The sequence below is a fragment of the Rhipicephalus microplus genome, unplaced genomic scaffold (assembly GCF_043290135.1).
Source record: "Rhipicephalus microplus isolate Deutch F79 unplaced genomic scaffold, USDA_Rmic scaffold_16, whole genome shotgun sequence".
Lineage (NCBI taxonomy): Eukaryota > Metazoa > Arthropoda > Arachnida > Ixodida > Ixodidae > Rhipicephalus > Rhipicephalus microplus.
The window spans coordinates 6,263,525-6,271,872 of record NW_027464589.1 but is presented as its reverse complement, the minus strand read 5'-3'; the positions used below and the strand labels follow the sequence as shown (position 1 = coordinate 6,271,872).

Genomic DNA, 8,348 nt, shown 5'->3' with positions numbered 1-8,348 from the left:
GGGACAATGCAAATGTAACAAAAAAAGGTGAAAAAAGAAAACAAGGGAAAAAAGAAGAAAAGGGGGGATGCAAAGTAGGAGCAGTGTAGCACTACTTTTACTTTGCATCCCCCTTTTCTTTCTTCTTTTCTCTTCTTTTCTATCATTTATCTTTTTTTTGCTTCCCTTACCCCCAACCTCCGACAGGAGAACACTTTGTATCAGCGCAACCTAACTTGAAAAGAAGCACGGGCTGCAGTCTTCTGCGTTATAGGTTTTTTTTTTTCAGACAAACATTTCCAACAGGCACACACGCCTACACCAAAAGATGATGTCATTACTGACCCCATTTAAACACGCCAAGGATGACAAGGTGACTTCTAAAAAATAGGTTTTCCTATCGCAACATCGGCCAGCCTGTCTGAAGCACTTCCACTGTTCACTCTGATTACCCCACTAGATGTTTCCATCTGTCGAGTCACATATTCATTTTGGATAACACTAAGACGAGCTTACATTGATGAATACGCACGAAAGTTTAGTAATATATCATGTATCAGATTAAGCAACTGTGTTAAAAAATTATTGATAGCTTGCTTCCAGGCTTTTTATACTGCAGCCTGAAACTTCGTAATGTCTTCTATGCACATGAACCAGATTGACAACGTAATGCACAACGTGCTTAAGAATACTGCGAGGACCATGATAACGACAAAACGACCAGCCACCCAAATTTTTTGCTGTACATGTTTATAAAATGTTCATGTACATCCAAACGAAGTGCTTATGATACAAGCCGAAAAAACCTACAAGTAGGGCTTTGGAGCTTTCTGGAAGTAGACGTGTTGCATTTTTTCTGTGGAGGGCTTTACACCCATAAGTGAGGAACAAAACTCCTGTATAATGAAGAATGTTGGCAGCTATCAGTTATAGAAAAACCCAATGCAGCTAATCTTCCCCGACACATCTGTACATTTAGAGAGGTGACGTAGCTTCTGTGATTGTGGCAGTAACTCCAACAGGACCAGTGCGAAAATTGGCACTACTTGGCTAGACAAATGTCCAAACATGCCTGCCCGACTCCCTCTAGCCATCCCGGCTGAATCTGACACATGATTTCTTAACTGCTGGCTGGACAAAAACAAAACCACTGAAGCACTCACAATACACAGCGTGAAGTTCCTCTGGAGTGGTCAACTTCGTCTTCTGCGATGAAAGAGCAGCACAGTGTACTGATAAGGCACTCCTTGCAATGGTCTTCAATGCCACACAGTGACCTTGCTGTTCCTATCGAAGAGAGCGTCGGGAGCTTGGAGGGTGCTTGCTCTTTTCTGGGGACTGCTGCCGCTCCTCGTTTTCTGCTGAAGGTCAACCTGCAAAAGTTGTAGACGAGGCTTTAAGAGTTGTATATAATGATATACAAATTTTCGCTGAACACACATTTCCTCGTGGCACACTGAGGAATTTCTTATAAAACTTAAGGCCTCGCATATGCAAACATTTACAATCGATCCGAAGATGCACTCGACTCTAAAGGAGCAAGTTTGTTATGTAGTGTATATAAAGAAGGGTCATTCAGCACAACCACAACTACAGTTGCACACGAAAACGTCATTTTACACGATCCTGTTTATTTACATGGTCCATTTTATTTTATTTTCACGGTCCATTTTACACGATCTGGTCTGCATGAACTCTTGAACCGGGCACCATATAGGTTGAAAGACACACACAGAGTTTGAGACAAACCTAGTTTCCCGTGGAGCATCCTCTTGCACTATAACAACACATCTCAATCTAGTTAGTTAGTCAGAACGAGGTGAAAACAGCTCGCACTTCAAAAGCACGGGCAGAAGGAATGACGCCTGCACCCTGTGCTCCCTGTACATTCTCGTTGAGGGTGCAGTTTTCACCTTAATGCAATTTCGCATTTATAACATTGTTCGCTCAATAATCTTTGTGGCATTAAAGTGTGTGATACCGTTATGTGTATCCCATGTAATTCATAAAAATAGAATACAAGATAGCTTGATTCAAAAATAACAAAGTGCCTCCAGCACCATGTCCTTTAGCCATTCTTTAGGCAAGTGGCAGAATGATTTATTATTCAAAACATATCTTACTTGTAACCACTACAAGAGCTAACTCGTACACTCGCACATTCTGTTTGCCTCTTCAGATTATAAGGTACCTTTTTTACACCAGAAAATCTTCAAGAAGAATAGAAGTGTTGTAATTGGGAAGAAAGAAAAGTAGAAGAAAAAAAAGATAACCTGCCCTGTACAGGGACCGAGCCTGCGAACTTCGAATAACATGTCCGATGCTCTATCGACTGAGCTACCATGCCGGCTATCCCTCTTCCATTTTGTATGGTATATATGTGCATTTATTCATGGAAAAGTCAGTCAGCGCTGCCTGTTACCATTATGGCGAGTGTGGGACACCTTTTTATTGCCTACTGGCAATTACATTACGATTGCAATTACGTTACGATTACTTCCAATATCCCTGTACTTCTTTGGCAGCATTATGCATCTGTCAGTTCACAGAAAATCTGCTAGTCACAGGAGGTGGCAATGGTTTGCCCTCCCACCTAAATGCATGTACTTGAACACATGCACAACTGATAAAAAAAAAACAAGTCACACACCGCTAAGATTACTGAGATTCACTGTTTCAGATTCATGAGTAAAGGAAAGAACTATAAATTTAAGGGTTTGTTGTCTTTGTTGAATACATTATAATGAGAACTAGCAGAAAATGATGCCAAACAAACTATAGGGGATGGTATAAAAAGTAACTTTAACAAAATTGTGAAAAGAAAAGTGAACAAAAACATGACTTGGCAACGTTTTTTGACAATTGAATTGACATTACTTTTTATAACATCCCTATAATTTACTGGGTAAAGTTGTCGGGTAATTCTCATTGTTAGAGTGGTGAGTAGGCTGACAAAGAAAGTATATGGCATTGATTTTTCTTTTGAACACCTAATACTTTGAGGACCTTAAAAGAGCGGTAGCTACTTTTAGTAGACCAGAATATTTAGTTGGAGCAAAAAAAACGTACACTTCATTTTTACCAAGCTTTTTAACACATTTTGAGACATAAAAGTGTATGCTGCTAGTAATGTTAGGTACCATTACTTTTGTCACACTATGCACTGTAGCAGGTGTAGTTAGAGTGGTGATAGTGAAAGATTAATCAAGCACGCCACCAACTGCGTTCACATCAATGGTTGCGTAATTTTAAAAAAAAAACCTGCTGTATAGTAAAAAAACTTTTGGAGCATTTATGATTTTATTCAAATCAAGTTAAACCGACTGGTTAAGCAAACCATTTGTATAAAATCAAAAGGCATAAAGTGATTCATGTATTATAACTAAATGAACAATTTCAGCAATGCAGGGCAAAGTGACAACAGTTCTATTAAAAACCCCTCTCATTATAACATGCATGAAAAGCACCACACCAGAATATTTTATAGTGCATGTAATATCGAGACTACTAGACTGTCTATTGACCTTTTAGAAGAAGGGTATCTTCTTCACGTTCAAGGGGCAACCACTTAGCCTTTTCCTGAGCTTTTCTGTGAATATTTCCCGAATTTCAGATATCATTAGGATTGATTTAGAGTGAACAGATTTTGCTTACGCATTGAAACCTAGTTCTGTATGTAACTGCAATTATGGGTGCCAAACCACCTCCAATTAATTTTTCACATTTAACTTATTTTTAACTGCAGCAGCACAACTAGCTATGGGTGCCCAAAAAGTAGCTAGAAACAATACCTTTACCTCTTTGAGCCTTTTGGAAGCGTTCAGCTTCTCAGTGCTCACCTTACAACATTTTTTTAAATACGTGTTTGTGTGCCCACTGCTCTTGCTCCTTGTACAGTGAGGAGGAGCACATGGCAAGAAGAGACAAGAAAGAAGCATAGCGAAAAAAAGCGAAATAAGCGAGGACCTCTTCTGTATCGTACAATGTGTATAACATTACTATTGCGACAACATATAGACAAATTATCACGGCTATGCATCCATTGTAGAGTCATACAGAGCTGCAACACCACGACTAAATTTCAACCTTGTGTTGGTTTAGGATCCCTTTATAGTGGCAAGCTAATGATATCTGCATTTGTTTGGCACATACTGAGATGCAGTGAAATGTGATATGGTAATCTCATTTAGAATGCACGTCATCATGTGGCTTCATTGTATATGTGGCCACAAGTAACTCTGGTTGCAGAGCAATATGGCAGAGCCTAAACAGTCGTCACCGACCACTCCAATCTGCACTTGCCTTTGACACTTGCCCATTATCATCCCAGCAAAAAATGAATAATTGAATCTGCTGCAGATATGTGCTAGCTTATGCTAAGGACCAAGTATGAAGGGTGTTTTGTCATTATTGAGATCAGTTATTTGTTCAAGAACACTTGCTGTCAAACACAAATACATTGCTGTCGAAGCACGATGACTCAAATATAAAGCAAAAAGAAGTGTATCTTGAAAAATTACAGGTCACAAGGTGCAAGATAAATATTCCATATACTTGGGATGTAAGGCACGAACAAGAGGTGCTGCCATATTATACTTTTCCTTGTGTTGAAACCTGCATGCTTTACTCACCCAACACATCTGTAAAGATGCCGTGAAAACACCAAGGAGCTGATGCAGCAAGGTTGAACACATGTCCAGGGATTCCACCATTCCTAAGCAGCCCTACAGCCTCCACAGTCCTGCAACCATTTGTAAGATAAATATAGTTCTATCCAATGTTCTTGGTTTACAGACACACATGCAAGACGCATAACCACTCTATAGGAAGTTTGCATGATATTGTGCTGGATAGCAAAACGGATGCCAATATCAAGTATCCCGGCCTGCCGCTTCTTTCTTTCCGTTCTAAATTAATCAATCCATGGTTAATATATGTTCCCCCGATGTGAAGTGCACTGGCAGTTTGGTGAAGAATTGCAATGTATTTCAAACACAGTCCAATTCATGGCAAGTAAGCAAGCAATAGCGTTTTGTCAGCTGTTCGAGAAAAGAGCATGAAGTTCAGCTAAAACTCATGTTTTTTATAAACACCATTCAATTTGATATAAATGTTGTGAGCATTATGTGAAGGAACACGGATTCATGTTTAATCAATGATTTCTTATAATGTACTGATATGAATGCAACTAACTGAATATGAAACGATAATTTTTGCTTGAGAATTTATAGTTATGAACACTATCGCACTTGCCAGCTGCATCTTGTCCAAAACAGCGGCAAGATAGGCTAGTTTCTGTAGGTGAGCAGTAATGAGCAGTGTAAAGTAACAACAAGAAACACCAGTAATAACAGTATGGGGCAAGCACAGACTGCCAACTGTATAATTTATTGCACAAAAGTTCGCCTGAATATCAGTCAGACAACTCGTGCAAATGAAGGTCCAGTTGAGAATGAACAAGTTACGAAATCAACAATGCCTGCTTTCACTAACAGGACCCTCATTCACATAAAGTATGCAGCGATAGGCCCCTACCGAGGTACGTCACAGCATGATGTCACTGGCACATGTAAAAGGTGTGGCTGGAAAAACACTCCCGCTGGTGGCTCAGCCCGGTACAGTCGTGCGGTGTTTGGGGCAAGTTTTAATTTTTCAAAGCTTACACTTCACGTTACAATGTTGACATTAGCTGTAGCATGTGTCAGCAAACATCTAGCTGTGTGGTAAAATATTTGCCACGCTGTCTGTTTATCTTGAAGAAGTGAACACAAGTGGTGGCCTGTGCGAGGAACAGAGGCGTAGTCTTCAAAAATGTGCACTGTTGATTGCGGCATGTAGTGTGCATTGAAAGGTATTGAGAATATCGGTTCAACTGAGAATATTGTGTGTGGTGTGTGCAGTGTCAATAACAATTTGTCTTGTTTGCGAAGACGTTAGCACTCATGGCAGGGACCGGTCGATGAAAAAACTCGATTCGACATTTTAGTCAAGGTAAATATGCACTCTATGCGACCATCTGCGAGTGGGTACATCTCGGTGTTTGCGCTGTGTGCAGAAAAAAATTGCATGGTCACCGGGCTGGAAGATACCATTTGCTGAAGCTGCATGTATGAATCGCCCCGACGACTACGCAAGCCCAATAAAGGTATAACTCGTTTTATCGAAGGCCTCATATGTCTTCATGTAATAAGCAGAGATTCTTGTTTCACATATACTCAGTACCTTTACCGCTCGATATTCATGAAGTGACAATGCAAACAACAAGTTTGTGTGTTAGGTCCTAAGGGAGCAATTTAAATATGCAAATAAGTTGTAGGTGTCAGATGCAGCGATGTAACTGCACAAAAGATTACGTATATATTAGGCTACAGGTTTAGAATCGCATAAATCTCAGTGGTCTATCAGGAACGTCACAAACAACTTTCTTGCCAACCAGCCCTTGCACAGAGTTAGGGAATGGCTGGCACGGTGCTCGAAGTGACGTCACACTATTTGCAAACATAGAGAGGTTTCTTACTTAGGCAACATTTTGCACAATATATTTTTTAGATGCAAGACTGTACTCGTCCACATTGATCATACTGATGTCTTTTGTTGTTACTTCGTGCTGTGAATTACTAGGCATTTAGTCAACATGATCTTTAAAAGCTAATTTCAGTGTTCTCTCTCATACTGCTGACAACTGTGTTGTTGCATAAATTGGGCAAAAAAGCAACACAGAAAGGCTGTCACAATAAATACACCAACATGGGTATTCTCCTGCAAACAAAAGTCGGCACTGGTCCTGTCATTACCCGTCTTCCTTCTCTCCTTGCCTTGTTTGTGCTGAAACAGCCAAAGACCTGATGAGTTAGATGAGAAATATTAACGCATCAAAACTATAAGTGCTTGCATCAGCAACTACACAACAGCGTGATAACCGCACCCCTGCCACACAGCAGCGAAACATATTTTGAACATGCTGGCAGTGTATTATTTTATAAAAAGCAACTCTGGCAGATTACAAAATCTCACATTGTGCATGCAAGTTTTCTTCAAAGTCAGGCGTACAATGTAGGTGCTGGCCGGTACATTATTAGTTACAAGCAAAGGCGTCTTGCAGGTACACATGCAGATTGCACGAACACCTCTCTCTCTCTACACTAGGCACACACATTATATCTTTCAACAAGCACACGCCACTGTTTAGGAGCATAATAACGCTCTACCGAGAACGTATGCTAATCAACCCACTTAGGCGGTTGGCTAGGTGAATCGAGCCAAGTTACAAATTGTATCACCTGCGAACGTAAACAAAACGCTGCTTTGCATCAAATGGCACTGCAGGCTTCGTTTAATCAACAACGTAGCAAGCGCCGTGTGCGTCTTCCTTACTACATTGCACATATAAAAAAATCGATCACTATACACATGCATGTTGCCGCAGTTGTCTCGAATTAGCTCCAGTAAGGCCGCGCCGATGCGCCATGGCTCTGCTGGCGTTAGCGTTGTCAAAGCGAATCGGCAACCGCACTCGCAAAGGCGCGTAAGGTTGCCGTTTTACGACGCCTCGTTCGAGTGCAGCAACACACACTTGCACTGAGTGGCATACTTGGTCTACATAAAAAAGTGTCCCCCTTACCTTTAGTTTCTTTCACACTGTCCTGGGGAAGCGACCACAGGCGTCAGCCGTCACCTCGGAGTCCTTCGAGCGCCCGCCCAACCCGCCGATTCCTTGGACGACTCACACTTGATCCGCACTCGAACAACCGCGGGAATAGGGCGCAATCTTAGCACATCACACGAACGAGGAACGGCGCTTCCTTGCGTAAATTTAACATTTCGTGCTCTCGTGTGTAGCAGTGCAAACACGTGAGAGACGCACCGACACGGCATGCCCACGAAAACAAAGAAGACAAACAACATGTGGCTGGCAAGGTTCCTTTTGGCGTTGCATAAATTTGTTGCCAGACTTTGGGGTGGTTGTTGTCAGACTGCCGCTAAATTTGGCTGAAAATGTTTTTTTTTGTAGTTGTGGCTTCTCCCTAAGAGTTTGGTGCTATCCGCGATGCATTTCGCAAGTCCAGGCGTACATAGCTGTAGCATATCCGACATACCCCCATTAACCAGCCTTGGAACGCTTATTTATCACATGTATATACGAGTCCGAACGATATGTCTTGTGCTGACTCAGCTAGGGGAAGCGTAGCGTCCCCCGTCGTAGCGCGCGGTCGACGCGACACGATCAGGTGAGAGGAAAAAAAAAGTAAGGGGGAGGGGGGCCGCGCATCACCTCCTGCGACTCCATTCAGTTTTCCCCGTCATCCCTAATACTGAGACGCGATATCTTAATCGCACAGCTGCGCACACAGCAAGAGAATGCACCTCGA

The 8,348-nt window shown here is 41.7% G+C and overlaps 1 long non-coding RNA gene across 1 annotated transcript; it reads right to left on the bottom strand.

Moving 5' to 3' along the window:
• Positions 1-780: 780 nt before the first annotated feature.
• On the bottom strand, positions 781-7,815 carry LOC142784949 (uncharacterized). Its single transcript, XR_012888772.1, has 3 exons — positions 7,601-7,815; positions 4,611-4,720; positions 781-1,352 (listed from the first exon to the last, which is right to left on the bottom strand). It is a non-coding gene; the product is annotated as an uncharacterized LOC142784949 (long non-coding RNA).
• Positions 7,816-8,348: the final 533 nt, after the last annotated feature.